This window comes from Hypanus sabinus, chromosome 6, assembly GCF_030144855.1.
Source record: "Hypanus sabinus isolate sHypSab1 chromosome 6, sHypSab1.hap1, whole genome shotgun sequence".
NCBI classification, from domain to species: Eukaryota; Metazoa; Chordata; class Chondrichthyes; order Myliobatiformes; family Dasyatidae; genus Hypanus; species Hypanus sabinus.
The window spans coordinates 176,467,037-176,492,010 of NC_082711.1; the positions used below are offsets into that span (position 1 = coordinate 176,467,037).

Sequence of the window (24,974 nt, forward strand, 5' to 3'; positions counted from 1 at the left end):
ATGGATGATTCTGACCTGCCATCATTTTCTTCTTTTATTGCAGACGTCAGACATTTGTATTTTTATACACTTATCTTTATTTTGTTTAGATAAATTATCAAGTACAACCCTAGAGACTCTGGCTGTTTTGGAATCCGGAGATAACTGGGAATTTATGAGAATAGTGATGTAAACAATATTGTATTCAGACCTCTATCTGTTCTCCCCAACCGGTATTTATCACAATTGCCCTGATTGCGAGTGACATTAAACTAACATCAATCTTGGTCAAGCCTGAAGTTCACTCAGGTGTCTTTTTGGTTGTTTATCAGTCTTTATGAGTAGTATTTCATGGATTCTATTGCATTTGCTTTTTGTTTTGCTGTGAATGCCTGCAAGAAAATGTACCTCAGGGTAGTTAGTATATGGTGATATATATGTACTTTGATACAAAATCTACTTTAAACTTTGAAATCTCCTCTCTGCTCCCAGATTCTGAATGATTCACGAACCCATTAACACTACTCCATTATTCCTTTTATTTTGCATTATTTATGTACTTATGTCATTTATAGTAATTTTATGTCTTTGCACTGTATTGTTGTCACAGAACAACACATTTCAATTTATCCAATTCAGAGATAATAATCTGATTCTGGTTCTGAAATATATAAAATGCTGGAAAAACTCAGCAGGTCAGATGTCACCTGTGAAAGGAAAACATTTCAAATCTGGCACCCTTGATAAGAATTGAGAAAATGAGTTTCTCAGTTCTGATGAAATGTTCAGAACCTGAAATGTTAAATGCTTCCACAGATGCTGCCTGATCTGGTGAGTTTTTTTCAGTTCTGTGGAAGTTGATGAAGACAATGATAGCCTGGGACAGTTGTAGTCAAATGAGATCTTTGAAGTGAGACTGCTGAAGACACTTCTGCTTACTACAGATGAGATAGATCAGTAGCGTGTACTCAGACCAAAGGAGTGAAGCCTCTGAAGTGAGACTTTTCCAGAAAATTCTTTCTAAAGCAGTGTCCCTTTATACAATAGGGGCCGACAAGATAACAGAAGAGTGTGAAACATGCCAACAACTAAGACTCTATTGTCATTATTAACTACAAAACATCATCAGCAGTCTGCATGGAGTTTCAATTGACTTTAACAAACTCCTCTTTTGTGAACACCAATTGATTCTCACAAGTAAAAAATTCAAACATACTCAATTTACAATAATCAATATCCGTAACTGGTAAGTCAATTTTGTATAAAAGTAGCAGTTTTCTGTTCAGATTTCAGAACAGTGTGGGTGACAGGGAACCATGCTGTTCCCCTTGTGCTCGAGGAAAATAAGAAGAACACCAGAAAATCTGCAGATGCTGGAAATCCAAAGCAACACACACAGAATGATGGTGGAACTCAGCAGGTCAGGCAGCATCGATGGAACAGAGTAAACAGACGATGTTTCAGGCCAAGACCCTTCATCAGAACTTCTTACCATCACGGGTATCTCAAAACAAGTACATGTAGTGAAGTGTAGTCATAGCTTCCATCAGGCAGGAGATACATGAGCCCATATTACCAGGTTCAAGGACAGCTACTTTCCTTCAGCCTTGAATCAATTAGCAAAACCCTATGGATAGTGTTAGAAACACTATGAATATTTTGCACAAAAATTGACTTTTTGCTTGTTCTGTTTTTTTGTGGAAATTGAGCATTATTTGTTTATTTTATGTTTTTCTTATGAATTCTGCTGATATGTGCCTTTCTTGCTGCTGCAAGTAAGTTTTTCACTGCACTCTTGCACACATGTACGTGTGCATGACAATACACTCAATTTTGACTGTTTTAATATCAGAAACTAGTAGCGTATTTGTATGACTCAAACTCTGACAGACTCCATAAATTTGATTTGCTTTTGTGATGTTGAGAATTTGTCTTTTGCGCAGTGGTTGTTCGTCTATTTATGTGTAATTCTTTGTAAATTCTATTGTATTTCTTTTCTGTGTAAATGCCTGTAAGAAAACAAATTTCAAGATAGTATATGGTAATGTATATGTACTTTGATTATGTAATTGAGAGATACAGCATGGTTACAGACCCTTCTGGGCCAATGAACCCATGCTACGCAGCTGCACCCATGCTAACAATTAACCTACTAACCCAAATATCTTCGGAATGTTGGAGGAAAGTCACTGGGAGAATGTACAAACTCTTTGCAGACAGCAGCAGGATTTGAACCTGGGTTGCTGGTGCTATAGTGGCATCACACTGACCACAATACTACTGTGCCATCCTAATACTTTGAACCTTGAACACTGGCAAGAGCTTTTTTTGATCGTCTTCATAAAGCAGTGTCACAGAGTATTTTGCATTCAAGATTCAAGATCGTTCAATGTCATTTTCTGTGCACAAGTGTAATGGATCTGATGCAGCACAAAAGATAAAGAACACAATAAAAAAACAAGAAATATAAATACATGAGATAGCTTCTAAATGTACAAATGATAAAGTAGTGGAGGAGTTAGTGGGTGGAGGTGTTGATCAGCCTTTTTGCTTGAGGAAAGTAACTATTTTTGAGTCTGGTGGTCCTGGCGTGGATGCTAAATAGCCTCTTCCCTGATGGGAGTGGCACAAACAGTCATTCAGCAGGATGGGGGGGGGGGGGAGGGATCTTTCATGATGTCACCAGCCCTTTTCTGTATATATGTCCCTGATGGTGGGTAGGCTGGTGCTGGTGATGCATTGGGCAGTTTGGAATACCTGCTTTAGAGCCTTCCTGCCTGTCACAGTGCACTCTCTGTACCAAGCAGTGATGCAGGTTGTCAGGATTCTCTCTACTGCATATCTGTAGAATGGCGTGAGAATGGATGTCACTTGGGAGTCTAGCAAGAAACTTGGATATTGTCTTGACCAGGACAGCAACTCTGACTGACTTCTCATGCTTCTCTCCCAAACTTAGGGTAACTAATCAGGGTGTGTCACTAGAGCAGATCAGCAAACTAAGAAGAGACCAGAGATTGAGTTGCACACTGGACTGTGTGGTTATCCATTGAGTCATTGGATTCTGGAAGCAACTTCTCTGCTCAAAGCTGGAACAAAGAAACTGTTAAAGAACACGAGTGAAAATGACACTGGGCCACGCCTTACTCCCTACTCACCGCCTTGGCCAAAAAGCTCTCAGTAATAGACAACATCTGCAAGAACATGATTCAAGTTTGCTTTTGATTACTAGACAGACTGTTTGCTTGATGTTCCTTGAAACTCAGGCATTGTTTCCTGGGCTGGAGAAAAGGGAGGGGCAGGCACAGGATCTATATATCCCATTAGTATTGTTCAGCCACCAACCATGAGCATTACGGGGTTCGGCCTGAACTTTCCATTTTGGAAATTAGTTGTAAGTTGATCGATGGCACAAGTTGTGGCCATTGGAAAGGAGGTACAGCAGCCTACAGACTCACCCAATTGTGAAACAGCTTCTTCCCCTCTGCCATCAGATTTCTGAATGGTCCATGAACCCATGAAAACTACCTCATTATTCCAGAGGTAACAAGGCATCATAGCATAACAGATAACACACCACTTCACAGCACAAGTGACCAGGGTTCAATTTTCACCGCTGTCTGTAAGGAGTTTGTATGTTCTCCCCACAACTGGTGCGTTTCCTCTGAGGGCATCGGTTTCCTCCCGCATTCCAAAGACACATCGGTTAGTAGGTTAATTTGTCACATGGGCGTAATTGGATGGCACGGGCTTATTGGGCTGTAAAGGCCTGTTACTGTGCTGTGTGTCTAAATTAAATTAAATTTAAAAAATAGATAATGGGTAACTTGAGTGAGGAAGGTGGGTTGCTTTTAACGGACAGGGACTGAGATGCGCACACACTCAATGAAACAGCACACTGGGAGACCATTCAACACATTGCTTCTGTGTTAGCTATTGGAAAGAACTATCCAATAGGGAACATGCACAACATGCTGGAGGAACTCAGCAGGTCAGGCAGCATCCATGGAAACGAGCAGTCAATGTTTCGGGCCGAGACCCTTCAGTCCTGACGAAGGGTCTTGGCCCGAAATGTTGACTGCTCATTTCCACAGATGCTGCCCGACCTGCTGAGTTCCTCCAGCCTGTTGTGCATGTTGCTTTAACCCCAGCATCTGCAGTGTATTTTGTGTATCCAATAGGGCCTATTTTTCTCATCTTTCCCTGTAGTTCAGTGCATTTATTTCCTTTCAACTTTATACTCAGTGACCATTAGGTACACCTACTCGATAATGCAAATATTTAATCAGCCAATCACGTGGCAGCAACTCAATGCATTAAAGCATGCAGACATGGTCAAAAGATTCAGTTGTTGTTCAGATCAAACATCAGAATGTGATCTAAATGACTTTGACTGTGGAATGATTGTTGGTACCAGACTGTGTGCTTCGAGTATCTCAGAAACTGCTGATCTCCTAGGAATTTCACACACAACAGTCTCTAGAGGTTAGAGAATGTTGTGAAAAGCAAAGAGAAAAAAAAGGAAAAAATCACTCAGTGGCGATTTTATTATGAAGTGGCCATTGAGTGTATTTACTGTTCTGCAAGAGCTTGAATGGGCACCTGGAAAGGACCCGGGCACGTTGGTGAGGTGGGACAGAACACCCAACCTTGGGGCCAAGTAGGACAGACAGCATTTAGGAAATATCAGAGAAAGAACCTTGTGGGTTTGTGGACCTCCAGAGTTTTGACCATAAATTCATTCTGTAGTTCAGTGACCATCCCCTCCATTAAAGTAATGTTAAGATGATTGGAGAAAAGTATGGGAGGGGGGGAATGTCAGAGGTAAGTGTTCTCACACAGAGATGGGAACGTGCTGCAGGTGTGGTGGTACAGGCAGATATATTTAAGAGAATCTTAGGTAGGCACATGGATAATAGAAAAATGGAGGACTATGCGTGAGGGACTATGTAGAGTCGGTTAAAAGGTCGGCACAACATCAAGAGCTAAAGGGTCCGTACTTCGCTGTAACGTTGTATGTTCTATTTTCGTGCTGGATTCAGAAAGTTAATTTGATTCTGTGTTGACAAGAGTGAACTATCCCACACGATTACATGATTTATCCTGTCGGTTGTTTCATCTTCATCTGAAGCTGGAAGCAGCTGTATCTAGTTAGACGTCTCCTGTCTGGGCATTTAATGTACAGCATCCAATCTAAAGCTACGGTCAAATTCAGAGCTGTTTCCCACAGCATCCGGCCTCTGAATCTGCAGTCTGTGGTTAAGGGAATCTTTTTAAGTTCCCTCCTCCAGCAGCCTCTTATTCATCAGGTCTCCGAGGGGAGGTGGTGTTGGGAATCCGAGTTTCTCTCACTACTGATAACACAATGAGATTGAATCTGCACTCTGAGGCCACTTTTTTCAGTTCAACATTGGAAGCTGGGGTGATCTTCTGCTGCTGTAGCCCATCAGCTTCAAGGTTTGATGTGTTGTGCATTCAGAGATGCTCTTCTACACGTCACCATTGAAATGTGCGGTTACTTGAGCTGCTGTCACCTTCCTGTCAGTTTAAACCTGTCTGCCCATTCTCCTCTGACCTCTCTCATTAACAAGGCGTTCGTGCCCACACAACTGCTGTATATTGGATTTTTTTTTGTTTTTCGCAACATTTTCTCTAAACTCTAGCGACTGTTGTGCATGAAATATTCAATCCACCCCATCTGTCACCACCAATCATTCCATAGTCAAGGTCACTTAGATCACATTTCTTCCCTATTCTGATGTTTGGTCTGAATAACAAGTGATACTCTTGACCATGTCGGCACATGATTGGCTGATCAGATATTTACGTTAATATACAGCTGTACCTACTAAATTGGCCAATTAATGTATTTATCACTGTGGAGTGGGTGAGGCCATTGGCCTTAACATTATCCATGTACCTCTGAAAAGCTGGCAAAACTCTTGCAAGAATCTTACATTCTTGAGATTGGAAATGAGGTAAATGGAAACAGGCCTTTTCCAGTCATGTTGGGTAAGACTAGAACTAGAGGTCATAGGTTAAGAGTAAAAAGTGACACGAACTTCTTCACTCAAGAGGGTGGTGTGAGTGCGGAATGAGCTGTCAGTGAAAATGGTGGATGTGGGTTCAATTGCAACATTGAAGAGAAAGTTTAGATTAAGTACAGTACATGGATGGGCGGGGTATGGAGAGCTGTGGTTCCAGTGTGGGCCGATGGGACCAGGTAGAATAATAATTTGGCATGGCCTCATCATCATCATTATAACGTGGGCGATCATGGTCTCATAGCCATGATTGTTCTTGGCAAATTGTTCTACAGAAATGCTTTGCCATTGCCTTCTTCTGGGCAGTGTCTTTACAAGATGAGTGACCCCAGCCATTATCAATACTCTTCAGAGATTGTTTGCCTGGCGTCAGTGGTCTTTTGATATGCTCCAGCTGCTCGTATAACTATCCACCTGCTCCGTTGGCTTCACGTGACCCTAATTGTCCGGGGGGGGGGGAGGGTCACCTGCAGGCTAGCGGAGGGAAGGAGAGAGTTACACCTCATTTGGTGGAGACAAATCTCCACCCAGCCACCCATGGCATGGACTAGATGGGCCAAAGGGCTTGTTTCTGTGCTATAGCACTCTATGACTCTTTGAAGGAGTGTCATTAAAAACACACTGCAATAACTGGAAAGAAAATTAATAATCTCACTTGAGACTTCATAAAGAGTGGCAGTTGCTTCTGTAGTGCGGTCATTGGGTGCAGCCATATAGGGTGAATCTTGGATGAAATCTCTAATTCCAGAGGACATGCATTTAAGGTGGGAAGAAGAAAGTTCAAAGGAGATGTGTGGGTCAGAGAGTGTATGGGTGTCTGGAATGCCCTGCCAGGGGTGGTGGTGGAGGTAGATACAATAAAGATGTTTAAGAGGCTCTTAGATAGATACATTGATTATTTGTCAGTCTTTCTTTGTGTGTGCTTTTTCACTGATACTGTTGTATTTGTTCTACTGCGAATGCCCGCAAGAAAATGAATCTCAGGGTAGTTTATGGTGACATATACATACTTGGATAATAAATTTACTTTGAACTTTCAATGTGCAGAGAATGGAGGGTTAGTTAGTTTGGCACAATTTTGTAAGCCGAATGGCTGTGTTGAGACTTGAGTATTTGGATACTTGTTGAAGGTATATCCTACACAATCAGTGGTAAGTCCAAACCTTTATTTCAAATGGCAAAAAAATTGACTTGAGCAAGTTTGACTTAACCCTTTACTTTTTCTACCCATCACCTTCCAGCTTTATATTTCATCCCCTTCTCCCACCCACCTACCTTCCCCCTCGCTTGGTCTCACCTATCACTTGCTGGCTTGTACTCCTTCTCCCTCTTCCCACCTTCTTGTTCTGGCTTCTTCCCACCACCCTCTTCAGTCCTGATGAAGGGTCTTGGCCAGAAACATCAACTGTTCATTCCTCTCCATTGATGCTTGTCTGACTTACTGAGTTTCTCCAGCACTTTGTGCGTGTTGCTCTAGATTTCCAGCATCAGCAGAATCTCTCATGTTTTTCATTCTGCTAAGGTCACTTTAAGCTGCATGGCATCATCAAATAAATAGAACCAGGCGTCAGCTGATACAACTGAGTCATGCAGAGCAGGAGACCCTGCATTTAGTGGTTGCTCTGTGCTGGACACATGGTCAGACTGGGGAGAAAGCTGACAATCCTGCAGCTAGAATGTAGCAGTTTGCTTTCCAACTAATCACACTTGCCTCTGCTCTTTCATCACAGCCGGCAAACTCTTATATTTCATGTATTTATCCAATTTCCTTTTGAAGATACTATTAAATTCAGCTCTACTCCTTTCAGCAGCACGTTCCTCATCAAAACTTGCTGAGTGAAGATATATTTCCTCTTTTCTATTCAGTTCTTTTGATGTCTCTTTTAAATTTGTATCATCTGGTTACTTAATTCCAATTAGAGGACACAATAAACACTCTCTCTATTTACTCTTTCTGGGTCTATTGTAATTTTGAGGATGTACACCAAATTACCCCTTTTTCTGTTCTAAAACTGTTGAATTGTGCAAATAGTTGATTTTATAATGCTTATCAATAATAACATTGGTATCAATTTTTTTGGCATGCAGAATGCTTTGGGATGCATGAAATGTTACTGAACTGTCCATAAGAACATAGGATCCTAAAACACAGTTCCAGATAGAGTGGGTGTGGAGAGGATGTTTCCAGCAGGACTCGAGGACACAGCCTCGGAATAGAAGAATGTCCCTTTAGAACAGAGATGAAGAGGAATTTCTTTAGCCGGAGGGTGGTGAATCTGTGGAGACCAAGTTATTAGGTATATTGAAATCAGAAGTTGGTAAGTACTTAATCAATAAGGGCATTAAAGGTAACAGAGAGAAAGCCAGAGATTGGGGTTGAGAGAGATAATAAATTAGACATGATGGAACGATGAAGCACTGAATGACCTAAATCTGTTTCATGGTCTTATAGACATAGAAAAATTAGGCCTTTTGGCCCATCAAGCCTGTTTCATCATTCCATCATGGCTAATTTATTATCCCTCTCAAATTTTTGCTGGGAACCTGTTTACTCACCTAGCCCAGTGACAAAACTCAACTGGGTTTGACTGCAAGACAGTCTACCAGATCTGTGTAGGTTCACACGTCAGGAAAGAGCCTCATGTTTAGTGTCTGGGGATTCAGAGCCCAGCATAAGGCACAACTTCCAGAAGGGCAATATAAAAAATTACGTATCTTTTTTTTAAACTTGAACAGGTGGTGAATTCAAATATCACTGTGAAACCTTGAGCACAAATACTAGGCAGATACTTCCAGTGGTGAGGGAGTGCATTACTGTTAGAGATCCTTTGGGTACAACATTAAACCCATGGCACTTGTGCTGAGGAAGAGTGGGAAATGTTATCCTGGTCTCCTGACTATAACTACCTCAGCCTGTTGTGTTAAAGCCGTGAATAAACTTCAAAAATATCTCAACGCTGTAAACAGTGGCGTAGTAGTTGGTGCAGTGGCACCGAAAAGAATACTTACTCCTGAAAGTAGCGCTGGCTGTCCATTCTATCTATTCCTCTTAATATCTTGTACACCTCTGTCATGTCTCCTCTCATCCTCCTTCTCTCCAAAGAGTAAAGCCCTAGCTCCCTTAATCTCTGATCATAATTCATACTCTCTAAACCAGGCAGCATCCTGGTAAATCTCCTCTGTACCTTTTCCAATGCTTCCACATCCTTCCTATACTGAGGTGACCAGAACTGGACACAGTGCTCCAAGTGTGGCCTAACTAGAGTTTTATACAGCTGCATCATTACATCGCGACTCTTAAACTCTACCCCTCGACTTATGAAAGCTAACACCCCATAAGCTTTCTTAACTACCCTACCTACCTGTGAGGCAACTTTCAGGGATCTGTGGACATGTACCCCCAGATCCCTCTGCTCCTCCACACTACCAAGTATCCTGCCATTTACTTTGTACTCTGCCTTGGAGTTTGTCCTTCCAAAGTGTACCACCTCACACTTCTCTGGGTTGAACTCCATCTGCCACTTCTCAGCCCACTTCTGCATCCTATCAATGTCTCTCTGCAATCTTCGATAATCCTCTACACTATCTACAACACCACCAACCTTTGTGTTGTCCACAAACTTGCCAACCCACTCTTCTACCCCTACATCCAGGTCGTTAATAAAAATCACAAAAAGTAGAGGTCCCAGAACAAATCCTTGTGGGACACCACTAGTCACAACCCTCCAATCTGAATGTGCTCCCTCCACCACAACCCTCTGCCTTCCGCAGGCAAGCCAATTCTGAATCCACCTGGCCAAACTTCCCTGGATCCCATGCCTTCTGACTTTCTGAATAAGCCTACCATGTGGAACCTTGTCAAATGCCTTACTAAAATCCATGTAGATCACATCCACTGCACTACCCTCATCTATATGCCTGGTCACCTCCTCAAAGAACTCTATCAGGCTTGTTAGGCATGATCTGCCCTTCACAAAGCCATACTGACTGTCCCTGATCAGAACATGATTCTCTAAATGCCCATAGATCCTATCTCTAAGAATCTTTCCCAACAGCTTTCCCACCACAGATGTAAGACTCACTGGTCTATAATTACCTGGACTATCCCTACTACCTTTTTTGAACAAGGGGACAACATTCGCCTCCCTCCAATCCTCCGGTACCATTCCCATGGACAACGAGGACATAAAGATTCTAGCCAGAGGTTCAGCAATCTCTTCCCTCGCCTCGTGGAGCAGCCTGGGGAATATTCCGTCAGGACCCAGGGACTTATCTGTCCTAATGTATTTTAACAACTCTAACACCTCCTCTCCCTTAATATTAACATGCTCCAGAACATCGACCTCACTCATATTGTCCTCACCGTCATCAAGTTCCCTCTCATTGGTGAATACCGAAGAGAAGTATTCATTGAGGACCTCGCTCACTTCCACAGCCTCCAGGCACATCTTCTCACCTTCATCTCTAATCAGTCCTACCTTCACTCCTGTCATCCTTTTGTTCTTCACATAATTGAAGAATGCCTTGGGGTTTTCCTTTACCCTACTCGCCAAGGCCTTCTCATGCCCCCTTCTTGCTCTCCTCAGCCCCTTCTTAAGCTCCTTTCTTGCTACCCTATATTCCTCAATAGACCCATCTGATCCTTGCTTCCTAAACCTCATGTATGCTGCCTTCTTCCACCTGACTAGATTTTCCACTTCACTTGTCACCCATAGTTCCTTCACCCTACCATTCTTTATCTTTCTCACTGGGACAAATTTATCCCTAACATCCTGCAAGAGATCCCTAAACATCGACCACATGTCCATAGTACATTTCCCTGCAGAAACATCATCCCAATTCACACCCGCAAGTTCTAGCCTTATAGCCTCATAATTTGCCCTTCCCCAATTAAAAATTTTCCTGTCTTCTTTGATTCTATCCTTTTCCATGATAATGCCAAAGGTCAGGGAATGGTGATCACTGTCCCCCAGATGCTCACCCACTGAGAGATCTATGACCTGACCCGGTTCGTTAACTAATACTAGATCTAGTATGGCAGTCCCCCTAGTCGGCCTGTCAACATACTGTGACAGGAATCCGTCCTGGACGCACTTAACAAACTCTGCCCCGTCTAAACCCTTGGAACTAATCAAGTGCCAATCAATATTAGGGAAGTTAAAGTCTCCCATGATAACAACCCTGTTATTTTTGCACCCTTCCAAAATCTGCCTCCCAATCTGCTCCTCGGTATCTCTGCTGCTACCAGGGGGCCTATAGAGTAACTGATCTCTTCCTGTCCCTGACTTTCACCCATACTGACTCAAAAGAGGATCCTGCTACATTACCCACCCTTTCTGCAGCTGTAATATTATCCCTGACCAGTAATGCCATCCCTCCTCCCCTTTCCCCCCTCTCTATCCGTTTTAAAGCACTGAAATCCAGGAATATTGAGAATCCATTCCTGCCCTGGTGCCAGCCAAGTCTCTGTAATGGCCACTACATTATAATTCCATGTATGTATCCAAGCTCTCAGTTCATCCCCTTTGTTCCTGATGCTTCTTGCATTGAAGTACACACACTTTAGCCCTCCTACCTTACTACCTTTACACCCTTTAGTCTGCATCTCTTTCCTCAAAGCCTCTCGATTTGTTAGATCTGGCTTTACTCCATGCACTTCTTTCACTGCTCTATCGCTCCGGGTCCCATCCCCCTTGCAAATTAGTTTAAACCCTCCCGAACCATGCTAGCAAACCTACCAGGAAGGATATTGCTCCCCCTCGAGTTCAGGTGCAACCCATCCAAACTGAACAACCCGATGACTGTAAGAGGGGGGTTTGATTCTCACTGTATCTGGAAGGAATTTGAACATTCTCCCCATGACTGACTGGGTTTCCTCCCACAGTCTAAAGACATACTGGTTAAGGTTTGTAAGTTGTGGGCGTGCTATGTTGACACCGGAAGCATAGCTACACTTGTGGCTGCCCAGCACAATCCTCACTGATTTGATTTGACACTGAACAATGCATTTCACTGTATGTTTTAATGTACATAGGACAAATATGCCTGAATCGCAGTGTAGATTTAGGAAGAACAGGAGCATGATCTTCACAGCCCAGCGGCTTCAGGAAAAGTGCCAGGAGCAACATCAAGAGCTGTTTATGGCCTTTGTCGAACTCTCCAAAGCATTCGACCCTGTGCAAAGAGAGCTCTTACGGGATCTCTTCCTCAGGTTTGGCTGTCCCAATAAATTTGCTAACATCCTCCACCAGTTCCATGATGGGATGACTGCTCGGGTGACCATAGGAGGACAAGATTCCAAGCCCTTTCTTGTACGCACAGGGGTGAGGCAGGGGCGAGTGCTAGCGCCAGTGCTCTTCAACATCTTCCTCTCGTGTGTTACCAAGCTTCTCCACAATGAGATTGAGAATAACAGCGGTGTGGCAGTGGACGTCAGATTAGATGGCAACCTCTTTAACATCAGGAGGCTCCACGCAACCACCAAACTCCTTAGAGAGCGGGTCCTGGAGCTGCAGTTTGCAGATGACGGTGCTCTTGTGGCCCACACTCCGGAGGATCCTCAGACTGTCCTTGCTGTGGCGGTGAGCACGTACAGCAGGATGGGGCTGACCGTCAATACCACCAAGACAGAAGTGGTTTGCCAATAGAGTACCGGTGTCCCACCCACCCGACCTGCCTTCACTGTTGGTGAGAAAAGCTGTCAGTAGTGCTATCTTTCAAATATGTGGGGAGCATTCTCTCTGAGTATAGTGGCATTGACAACGACATCCAGAGCTGCATTAAACAGGCATCAGCTGCCTTTGGGAGACTTCGGCGTAGAGGCTTTCAGAACAGGAGCCTTCGTCCCTCCACAAAGGTCGCCGTATACCAAGCGGTCTGTGTCACCACCCTCCTTTATGGCTGTGAAGCTTGGGTAACCTACAGCCGTCACATCAAGTCCTTGGAGCGCTTCCACATAAGCTGCCTTCAGCACATCCTGGGAGTTACCTGGGTGCCTCACACTGAAATACTTGTAAAGACCATCTGCAGAAGTATTGAGGCCATGATCACCCAGTGTCAGTTGCAGTGGTTGGGGCACGTAATAAGGATGCCCTCATGTCGGCTACCTCGCAGAGTGTTATACGGCCAGCTACATCATGGTTGATGCTCAGCTGGAGGGCCGAAGAAACTCTATAAGGATCAGATGAAGAATGCTTTAAGGAAGTGTAAGATCAGATCTGAGGACCTGGAGGATGTTGCTGCTGACCATAACACTTGGCGACAGCTGTGTAGGGATGGGGTTCATATTCTGGAGATGGAAAGAACAACCACAAGACAGCAGAAGAGAGCCAGGAGAAATGCAGCCATGGTTGCCATCACTACCACCACTACCACATATACATGTCCCACCTGCAATAGAGCCTGTGGGTCCAGGATAGGACTATATCGTCATCAAAGATCTCACCGTTAAAGGAGTGGACGTCGTCATTGGATTCCGACGGACAACCAAAGAAGAAGAAGAATGACAAATAAAGCTAATCTTTAATCTTCCCCTTGGGATAGTCCAAAGATGTGAAAGCAAGTCAATTAAACACCAAAAGTCAGAAAATAAATTGTACCAAACATTTGGTGCAATGCTCGAGTGGGAGAGTTAGAGAAATGATCCTAGATGCTGGCATGCACAATTAATTTTAATGGATTGGAAATCATGACAGATATCCTAATTCTCTGATCTACCCTCCCTTCACAGATGATTGCAAAACTTTCTTTTACCACAGGTTCTCACTGCTGAGTCAATACGTGCCCGCCTTAGGCACTCATGGAACATAGTCAAGGGAACAGGAGAAATAGGATGAGCTACGGAAGGATGTCTCAGTCACACTTTGTAGTAATGAGCCTTACACTCGCCTTTAATAGGCATTGCATTGTCTTACCTTGCCAATGTGCTGTTGTGTGGAACATTGTGTGCATGTTATATTGCTACCAGAATGTGTGGCAACACTTGGGGCTGCTGCACCCAGCACATTCTTGGGTGTGTTGGTTATGAACACAAATGACACCTTTCACTGCGTACAATATGTTTCAATGTACATATAACAAATAAATCTGAATCTGAATCAAAGCTTAATTATTTTAACACATAGAAAATGCTGGAGGAACTCAACAAGCCAGGCAGCATCTATGGAGAGAAATAAACAGTCAACATTTCAGGCTGAGAACACTGACTGTTTATTCCTTTACATAGATGCTGCCTGACCTGCTGAGTTCCTCCAGCATCTTATAATGTGCTACCCTGGACATCCAGAACCTGCAGAATCTCTTAATTTCTTAAATTCTTATTCTGAAGATACACATGCAGTAACTTTAACTGCTCGTTATTACTTCTAGTCTGCACTGTTTAATCATTAGAAACCATTCAGTTCGGGCCTTCCCTCAGTTAAATCATTCTTGAACGGCCTGTCGCAATGGCTTTGCACTTCACTGGGAGCCTTTATTGATTCATTAATCATTCTTAACTTTCTCAAAAAGGCTCAAGTTACTCCCATTTTTACTGTTCAGTATTGAGTGTGCCATCTTCCACTGCACTCTCTTCTCTCCTAAATCACTGTAACCAACTATATAGCTAAGAAGACAATTTCTGAGCATGAACACAAGCAGCAAGAGTTGTTAGGGACTTAACTGTAAGAGCAATGCAGTCAAAGTCAGCAAGACTTTTCCAAGCTCCACCCCCCTGCGGAAAATGTGGCCCTTCTACCTCTTGAAGATCAACGGCTAAGACAGCAGAGTGCAGAGACTGAGCTTGGAATCTAACTGACCTACTGACCAGTATGAGATACAGAAGCCTTAGGTCCCACACTTCCAAATTCAGGAACTTTTATTACCCTTCAACCATCAGGCTCCTGAACCAGAGTGGATAATTTCACTCACCTTGACACTGAACTGATTCCACAACCTATGGACTCACTTTCAAGGACCCTACAACTCATGTTCTCAATATTCATTAATTTTTTTTTGCTTTTTGTATTTGCAGTTTGTTGTCTTTCTTGTTTGCCTGTCTTTGTGTACAGTTGTTTTCATTGATTTTATTGTGTTTCTTTGTATTTACTGTGAATGCTTGCAAGAAAATGAATCTTAGGGTAGAAAATGGCGATGTATACTTCGATAATAACCTTACTTGAACTTTGACCAACACACCACCAGCTGACCATGCCTGCATCTCTTGGCCTGCTCACAGTGGACAGACATTTGAACACACACAGAGCAGTTATACTGGCCTCTTGGTGCCTGTACATCTGTGCCAGGAATGCAAGTACACGGTGACTCAGCCAGCCTCTCCCAAGCCCGCCAACTCTGCTGCCAACTCCATAATCTGCAAGATGACACCTTCCTGGAAAATAGTCTCCACATAATTTCTCCAACCACAGTCCCCCTCTCAGCAGAACTTGTGGTTTAATCTAAAGTGGTTATAACTGTAAACACAGCACAAACCCTTATTTCTGTGGGCACGGCTTTGAGGCCCAGTGAACTGTGGTGAATGTGAATGGCAGAGAGCCTTGTCGGCAAAGGTGGTTTTGAAGTTGCCTGGTCGCTACGGGGAGGTTGTGACCTTTAATTATTGCCATCTTAACACTTCCCATAACGGCTGCAGAAAATAATTTAGCAGTTATTTCATCTTCCAGTTATTTTTTTCTCACGTTAAAAATAATCTGCTCTTTATTTCCCTCCTAAGCACTGCTTTGTTTTGTTAGCTGCGAGGGGTGTGGGGGCTGGACCTAGCTGAGGGGAACTAGAGACTGCGGGACAACTACAAGTAAAGGTAATGGCTTTGTGTTAATGAAGCACCAATGATAATTAACTACTGACTCAACCCCTGTGGCCTGACCCCCTGCTCATTGATGTGACACTGGTTTATGGTTGCTAGTTTTCAGATAAACTCTTTTACAATCCATCTCATTTCATTGCCAGCTCATGGACTGACCAACTCTCCTTCAGTGAGAACACAGTGGAACTCTCACACTGCACCCTGGCAAAAGAGGATTTAAAAGACATTTTCAGCTAATTGCAGTGAAAATCCTGCAGGTATTTAGCACCTTCATTGTTGTAAAGAATTCATTAGATCACTATCAGATGAAGATAAGGCATATAAACTAAAGAAGGTGACCTACAACTTAGTCTGAGAGTTTTGACTCGAGACCTACTGTAAAAGGCTATAGAGGATGGAGAAGTTGTGAGATTCATGCTGAGACATTAGAAGGTCTGACTACTGTTGTTGAGACCTATGATGACATGCCTTGATTTAGGTGTATCAGGCTAGAAAAGATCTTCTTGTTCCTAGGAGGGATTTGGGTCAATTCCCAGCTGCAAAGAACTGAGTTAATGCTAGGGCTGTGAAAATGGCATGGGCTCAATGGGCTGAATGGCCAGACTTCATGCTGTATCTGAGCCTTGAAGAACTGTGATTTGTACACGTATGATAACATAACAGTGACAATAAATCTGACTCTGATAAATAAATACAAATCTAAATCTGATCGACCTGATCGACATTTGAAAGAGCCTCAGCAGAAGGGTGGGCTATACTGGATTCTGGATCGTACATACTCACACACACACAAATGCATATATATAAACATAAGCACACACACACACGCAAATTCTTTAACAGCAAGATTTTTGTGGCAATTATTGAATACGATCTACTCTGTGGTCAAAAATATATGATATGGTAGCCCCCTGCCTGCTGGCATAAACATCTAACTCACAGACCTCCGTTGATACCCCTGCCCCCCTTACCCCCATCCCAATCTATTATTTTAGTCTGGTACTCTTCCTCTTTCTTTTTCCCCCCTCACTATAATCTCCCCCCAGCCCTCCCTTTCTTTCTCTTTTATTTCCCATAATTCTCCACCTTCCCCCCAGCCCATTTCCCTCCAGCCTATCACTTCCCAGCTCTCTACTTCATCCCTCCCCCCATTTCTTATCCCCTCTCCACCATCCCATGTTACTTCACTCCTGATGAAGGGTTTCGGCCTGAAACATCGTCTCTACCTCCTCCCATAGATGCTGTCTGGCCTGCTGAGTTCTGCCGGCATTTTGTGTTTTTATGATATGGTCTTATAGTGCTTATTATGCTTCCAGTACATTCCACAGTCGACCAGTTATCCCAGTTGTACAAAGTGGACAACCACTCGCAGTGTGCAAGCTTTAAACAGACCCCTGGTCTGATTACTGTCTCCACTGTACATTTTCTACAGGGCAGGCAATTTCTTGCTGTGGAAGGAGGCTGGGTTGCATGGGAGGCCAGGATTGGAGGAATTTCTGGATGGTAGTAGGGATGGGGTAACTAACAAATTTAGACAGTGGTGCAGACAAGGATCTCAACATAAAGATAAACTATTTAAGACTGAAGTGTTTCTGCACCAGAAATGAAGGTAGTTCAATCAGTGAGGACAAGGGTGAGGGGTGAAGGTAATCTGGTGCAAGATGAATGCAGCTCTGCTTTATTGAGTTGTTGGCAGTGAAGTCGGCTAGGATGGTTGCTGCTTACCCAGGGTCCTGACTAATGTTATAGTGGGAAAACCTGAAGACAAAGATTTTAAAGATTAGCTTTATTTGTCACATGTATTTCAAAACATCGAAACATATGGTGAAATATGTCAGTGGTGAAGAGAACTGTGAATAGTCCTGATTGCGTCCCAAAACATCGACTGCTTATTCCTTTCCACTGATGCTGCCTGAATTTTCTTGTCTTCGTGAAGTGTATCATTTGCGTCAACAACCAACACAGTCCGAAGATGTGCAGGGGACAGCCTGCAGGTGTTGTATTGTTCCTAACATCTATATAGTATACCCACAACTTACTAACCTTAACCAGTACTTCTTTAAAAGGTGGGAGAAAACCCACGTGTTCCAGGAGAAAATATTCAAACTCCTTACAGACTGTGGTGAGAATTGAACCCAGATCGCTGACACTGCAAATCATTGCTATGCTACTATCCTGCGAAGTAGAACCTTGACGAAAGATGCACTTAAATTCCGAAATGGATGTCCAGAAATGCCTCCAATATTGTTCCATTCATATGCAACAAGACTATTAATAATATTACGTAACAGCAGTGCCGCTGGTGAAATCGTAGGCAGCATTCTGCACGCAGCAACAATTGGATTTTAGCTTCTTAGACTTCCCATGATTAGTGTTGTCAGTGAAGAGATCTCAAGTCTGCCAAGAAATACTGAAACCCCCATCCAACGCAAGAGATTGCTTTTAAATTTATTACAAGCAAGCCCAAGAAAATTGGTTCCTCAGTTTCAGAGAATCTGGACCCCATATCTGGCCAAGGCAGTTGTTCTGCCACTTTATAACCCAGTTCCACGCACAAATGATGGGAGGTTTAGAACTTGAGTCCATTGTCATTCAACCATACACATGTATACAGCTAAATGAAAGAGAGTTCCTCTGGGGCCAAGGTGTAAAATACAGTACATATAGTCACATTATGTCATATAAACCTCCAACCTATTTATTTTAACAGAAAAGCTTAGATTTGCTGAAAGAGTGTTTCTTTTTGTTAGAAGAGAAACCAAGAAATGGAAGGTGAAAGGAAGAAAGTTTCAACTTCTTGCACCTTTGATGATTTGGGACATCTGAAGATGCTGCAGAGTTAGCAAATTACTATTCAAATACAATTCCTGTCGTAACATGAAGAAATCTGGTAGGGTATTTGAATTTAACAAGTTCCCACAAACACCAAGGAGTTTGGGTGGGGGTGGTAGTGGTGAGAGTCATAGAGACATACAGTACTGGTTAGGGTTAGCCCAGAAACAGCCACTTCTGTCCACTGTGTCAGCACTGACTCAATCCCACAAAAATCCCATTTTATTCTTCTCATAGTGGTATAAAAGGGTGTTAGGTAGTCAGTGCTGACACAGTGGACTGAAGTGCCTGTTTCTACACTACATGGCTCTAAGGCTCTAAAGCAGAATCCTGGGGCTTAGGACGGTAACAGATCAAGGTAATGTAGACAGGCTAGTGGAATGCGCAAGAGAGGTGACGCTCAGAATTCTGTGGTAGGAAGGACTGGGAGACACAATGTCAACTCGTGGGAACAATCTAAAAGAAATACAAAAGAAGTAAGGAAGTATATTGAAAGGCCTAGATAGAGTGGATGTGGAGAGGATGTTTCTTACAGTGGGGGAAGTCTCGAACGAAAGGATATAGCCTCAGATTAGAAGGACATCAATTTGGAACAGAGATGAGAAGGAATTTCTTTAGCCAGAGGGTGGTGTATCTGTGGAATTCATTGCCACAGACGGTTGTGAAGGCCAAGTCGTTGGTATGTTTAAAGCAAAGGTTGATAGTTTCTCAAATAGTCAGGTATCAAAAGTTACAGTAAGAAGACAGGTGAACAGGGGGTGAGAGGGATAATAAATTAGCCATGATGGAATGGCAGAGCTGACTTGAGGTGCCGAATGGCCTAATTCTGCTACTATAGTTCTGTTCTTATTTTCTTATGGTCTTACTGTATTATATGTGCATAGTTCATTGAAAATAATAGGACACGGTGAGAAAGTGTTAAACAAAAACCAGATTGATCCTGGAACTTATAAACAGTGAGAAGAAGAAGAAATACTATAACACACTAGTCTGGCAACAACTAAGTGCTATATTGAGTTGGAATGCCACATTTTAGAAAGAATTTGAGACCTTGGAGATAGTGCAGAGGAGATTTACAAGAATGATTCCAGGAGTGAGGGAATTTAGTTCCATAGATCAAGTGGAGAAGAGTGGCTCTTCCCTTTGGATCAGAGGAGGTTGAGAAGTGGCCTGAGAGAGAGAGAGGGATAGAGAGAAAGAGACTCTTCACATTGGTAGGCTAGTCAACAATGAGTGGACATAGAATAAAGATAATTGGCAAAACTCAAAAGAGGTTTTATCACACAGTAAATGGCAAGTAGTTAGAACACCCTGGCAGGGCATAATAGCGAAATCTCATTTAATTGTAGCAACCAAGGGGGAACTTGGTAAGTGTCTGAAAGGAAAGGATTTCATGGCTAGGGCAGAGCTGTATTGCTCTCACATTGGTTCAGAACAGAGCTGATAGGCTGATGGCCTACTTCCAAGTTGTAACTATGCTGTGATTTTGTGTTCTTATATTTAACTATCTCAGAAAGGACTCACTTATTCGAAAGACTGCAAAGGTTCTCACCGTGTGGCCTCTTTTTAAAATAATCAACCTGCCAATGTGAATTATTTATTTAACAACTTTTGTTTATTATTGTCACTATATTTAACTCTTATTTGGTAATTACAGCATGAGAAGAACTACCTACGTTGGACCATTAAGTCTGCCTGTGGAAAGGGACACTGCTGAAGCTGTGAGAGGTTCTGGCTCTGTTACTCAAAGTCTCCAACCATGACTTTTACGTTTTAAAATCCCAGCAGAGCGCAGGGAGCGTGGTCATACACTAATGCTGCATGGTAGCGCAGCAGCTAACAGTACCAGCTGTAAGATTAGGGTTCCACTCCTGCCGCTGTCTGTTCAAGGAGCTTGACCATCCTCTCTGTGACTGTGTGGATGGCTATGTAGGAGGGAAGGGTTAGACTTATTTGAGAGTAGGTTAAAGTAGGTTGGCACAACATTATAGGCATTGTACTGTCACAAGCAACAGAGAATCTGCAGGTGCTGGAAATCCAAGCAACACACACAAAATGCTGGAGGAACTCTGCAGGCCAGGCAGCATCTATTGAAAAGTGTATAGTCGACGTTTCAGGCCAAGACCCTTCATCAACATTTTACTGTGCTGTAATGTTCTATATTCTTTTAATATATGACTTCCCGGCACACAATTTCATGTGTTCTAATGTGGTTGACCAGCTTTAGGTGCAGAATCCTTTAGAGAGCCTCCTGAAAATTCAGATTTACCATTTGTTGCCCTTCATCTAGAATGGAGATGAGGAGGAATTTCTTTAGCCTGAGAGTGATGAATCTGTGGAATTCATTGTCACAGATGCTGTAGAAGCCAAGTCATTGGGTAGATTTAAATTGGACGTTGATAGGTTCTTGATTAGTAAGGTGTCAGAGGTTACGGGGAGAAGGCAGGACAATGGGGTTCAGAGGGATAATAATCAATCATGATGGAATGGCAGAGCAGACTCAATGGGCTGAATGGCCTCATTCTGCTCCTCTGTCTTATGGTTAAAGAACTCCAAAGGAGTAGTCAAACAAAATTTAACGTAAAAAATTTATGCTCACTCTTCCCAATCGTATCATTATTTTCTGTGTTTCTTGATATCACACCCTTTATTACAGATACAGCATTTTCCTTCTCAACACCGACAAACAAACAGGATGATAGTTAACTTTTTCTTTCTCTATCCTTTGATAAATGGTGGGATAACCTTTCTCATTTGCAATCTGCAAGAACTATCACAGTGTGTAGAGAATATTGGAAGATGATAACCAGAGCATCCACTATCTCTAATGTCTGGAATGTAACTCATCAGTTCCTTCAGACTTAATGGTTTTCAGGCATTAACCTCTATGGTCGTATTTTAATAAGAGCATCAAAGTTATAGAGAGAAGGCAGGAGAATAGCTTACTTCCACATTTTATTTTGCATTTTTAGTCAATTTCCGGGTCATGCCATGCTGACTTCCAATCATCAGACTCTTTCTGATATCTGCCATCTTTATCTAGATGTGACTCAAGAATGTTAACTCATTCAGCCCATTGACAAGATTAAGCAGCAACATTGTACTGAAAGAATTTATCTGGAAGACCTAAACATTAGTATCTGCAGTGGATGTAGCCAGGACTTGATGGCCTGAGTTATAGGGAAAGATTGAATAGGTTAGGAGTTCTTTTTGTGGAGCGTAGGAGAATAAGGAGAGATTTTATAGAGGTACAGTATACAAAATTATGAGAGGTATAGATAAGGCTTTTTCCAATGAAATTGGGTGAGACTAGGACTAGAGGTTATGGGTTAAGCATGAAAGGTGAAATATTTAAGGGGAACCTGAGGAGGACAAAGAGCATCTCTGAATGCACAACACCTTGAAACTTGAAGTGGATCGGCTCCAGCAGCACAACAGCACAAACAATCAGAAATACTCAGTGGCCACTTTATCAAGGACCTAACAGTGGCATGCCCTTCTACACACCACTGCTGTAACATGTGGTTATTTGAGTTCCTGTTGCCTTCCTGTCAGCTTGAACCAGTCTGGACATTCTCCTCTGACCTCCCTCATTAACAAGGCACTTTTGCCCACACAATTGCCTCTGACTGTTTTTTTTAAACTTTTGCACAATTCTCTGTAAACTCTAGAGAACGTTGTGTGGGAATATCCCAGCAGTTTCTGAGATACTCAAACCATCCTGAGACACTCAAATCATTCCACGGTTAAAGTCACTTAGATCATATTTCTTCCCCATTCTGATGTTTGGTCTGAACTACAACCTCATGACCACATCTACATGCTTTTATGTATCGAGTTGCGGCTACATGACTGCTGATTACTTATTAGACCATAAGACAAAGAAACATAGAAAGCCTACAGCACAATATAGGCCCTTCAGCCCACAAAGCTGTGCCAAACATGTCCTTACTATGGAAACTACCTAGGGATACCCATAGCTCTCTATTTTTTTTAAGCTCCATGTACCAATCCAGGAGTCTCTTAAAAGACCCTATCGTATCCACCTCCACCACCATGGCCAGCAGCCCATTCCACACACTCACCACTCTCTGTGTTAAAAAAAAACCTTACTGCTGACATCTCCTCTGTACCTACTTCCAAGCACCCTAAAACTGTGCCCTCTCGTGTTAGCCATTTCAGCCCTGGGAAAAAGCCTCTGACTATCCACATGATCAATGCCTCTCATCATCTCATACACCTGGACATGGGAGTAGAATTAGGCCTTTTACAAGCCAGTGTATTGAATTCAGCCTAGACCAACAAAGAAGAAATGTCAGTAAAATACAGATATAACACCAGTTACAAACCTATTTTTTGTAGATGTAGGCATACAGTAAAATTCCCTAAATGCCAATTTAACAAGGTGACAGCTGACATAGAAAATATTTTTTACCCTGAAAGAAATTACTGCCAAGGATAAAATATTTCTCTTGTCAGTTCAAAGTTCTCAAAATTCAAAAACAATTTAACTAAAGCTATCAGAACCAATAGCAATACTTCATTTTCAATCTTTCTCCCATGGTTGGTTCTGAAGTCAACTTTCAACTAAATTGTCAAGTTGCTTGTGCAAATGAAGATGGAAAAATGGTGACAAAGGCAGATCAGCATATCAGAATATACTTTGTATTAAACTGGAGTGGCATTATTTTCAGAATGCTTCCTTCAGAGTGTTGAAATAAAGCTTTCATTCTACAGAGGCTGCTGCATAAACATCAACAATATCGTGCATTTATATGACACCACTAATCTAGTAAAACAGCCCAAGTCACTTTAAAGGTGCAATATCAGACAAAACTGGATGTTGAGCTACATTAGAAGATAGACTGAGGAATTCAGCTTGGTCAAATAGATTTTAAGCAGCATCTTTACGAAGGGAGTGAGTGGTGGAGTGGCGATTTGTTTACAGAGGGAGCCTAGACAAATGAAGCCATGGACTACCCATGGTGGTGTGATGGAAAATGAGGGAATGCATGAGGTTAGGAGTGTAGAAGCCTACATTAAATGTAGACTTGAAAAATGTAGCCATGGATGGATTCAAAAACAGGGATGTGAATTTTTATATTACGTTGTTGGGGGGGGGGGGGGGCGCAGAAATTTTCCATTGTCAGGCGTTCCATTGCCAGAAATTTTCCTTTCCAGGCATTTTCCATTCCCTGGAAAGTGGATCACGTGGCACCTAAACCATAGCATTAGCATAACACTTTACAGCTCCAGTTATTGATTGGAAGATTGGGGTTCAATTCCTGCCTCTGTCTGTAAGAATTTGTATGTTCTCCCCATGATTGCGTTGGTTTCCTCTGAGTGCTCTGGTTTCCACCCACATTCCAAAGACATACAGGTTAGGGTATGTTGTGGGGACGCTATGTCACTGCCAGAAGCGTGGAGACACTTGCAGGCTGCCCCCAGGAATCCTCGGTCTGTGTTTGCTCATTGACGCCAAAAACGTACTGCTTTCCTCTGTGTGTTTTGATTTTTTTTGATGTACGTGTGACAAATAAAGCTAATCTAACCTAAGTCACGACTGTGATCATCTCTGAGTAAACGTGCAGTCACTACAAAACTATATGGGGCATATCCTGTTGCCGATCAGACCTGATCTTTGCCAAACATCAGCTACACATGCAATGGTATTTTCGTTTGGCATCACACCCACTACGCTCTGTTGAATGAAATGAGAACAAATATCATATGGAGTTCACAAGAGGAGCAAAGCCTGTGCTTTCGATCATCTACAGGAGACACTGACGCTCTCTCTCCTTTGACAGGACTGTCCAAACCCACCTCCCTTACCAGCTAGAAGGATAAGGGCAGCAAAAGTATGCGTGGGAGTGGGGGAGATGGACTACCACCTCGAAGTTCCTCCAGGCCACAAACCATCCCAACTAGGAAATATCAGAATCAGGTTTATTATCACTGACACACTATATGTTGTGGTTTTGTGGCTGTATAACAGTGCAATACATAAAAAATCTGTAAGTTACAATAGGAAATATAAAAAAGTAAATAAACAGTGCAAAATAGTGAAGTAGTGTTCATGGGCAATTCAGAAATCTGATGGCAGTGGGGAAGAAGATGTTCCTAAAATGTTGAGTGTGCGCCTTTGTGCTCCTGTACCTGCACCCTTGCCTCCATTCAGGGCCAAAAGAAATGCTGCCCCTGTCCATTCACCTCCTTCCAGATGAGGCAACACTTTACTTGCAGTGCAGTGCAGTGCCTTGCAGCTTCCATACTGCACAATGATGCAGCCAGACAGGATACTCTCAATGGTGTTCCTGTTA

The 24,974-nt window shown here is 42.7% G+C and overlaps 1 protein-coding gene and 1 long non-coding RNA gene across 4 annotated transcripts in view; one reads left to right on the top strand and one right to left on the bottom strand.

Moving 5' to 3' along the window:
* LOC132396147 (uncharacterized) overlaps nucleotides 1-24,737 on the top strand; it is a 32,734-nt gene extending 7,997 nt beyond the window's left edge. Inside the window, exons 2-3 of the long non-coding RNA XR_009512874.1 lie at nucleotides 18,573-18,712; nucleotides 20,312-24,737. This is a non-coding gene — a long non-coding RNA (uncharacterized LOC132396147). The remainder of the gene's footprint in view (nucleotides 1-18,572; nucleotides 18,713-20,311) is intronic.
* bcas3 (BCAS3 microtubule associated cell migration factor) overlaps nucleotides 1-24,974 on the bottom strand; it is a 915,794-nt gene that overhangs the window by 8,426 nt on the left and 882,394 nt on the right. The gene's annotated exons all lie outside the window — the stretch shown is intronic.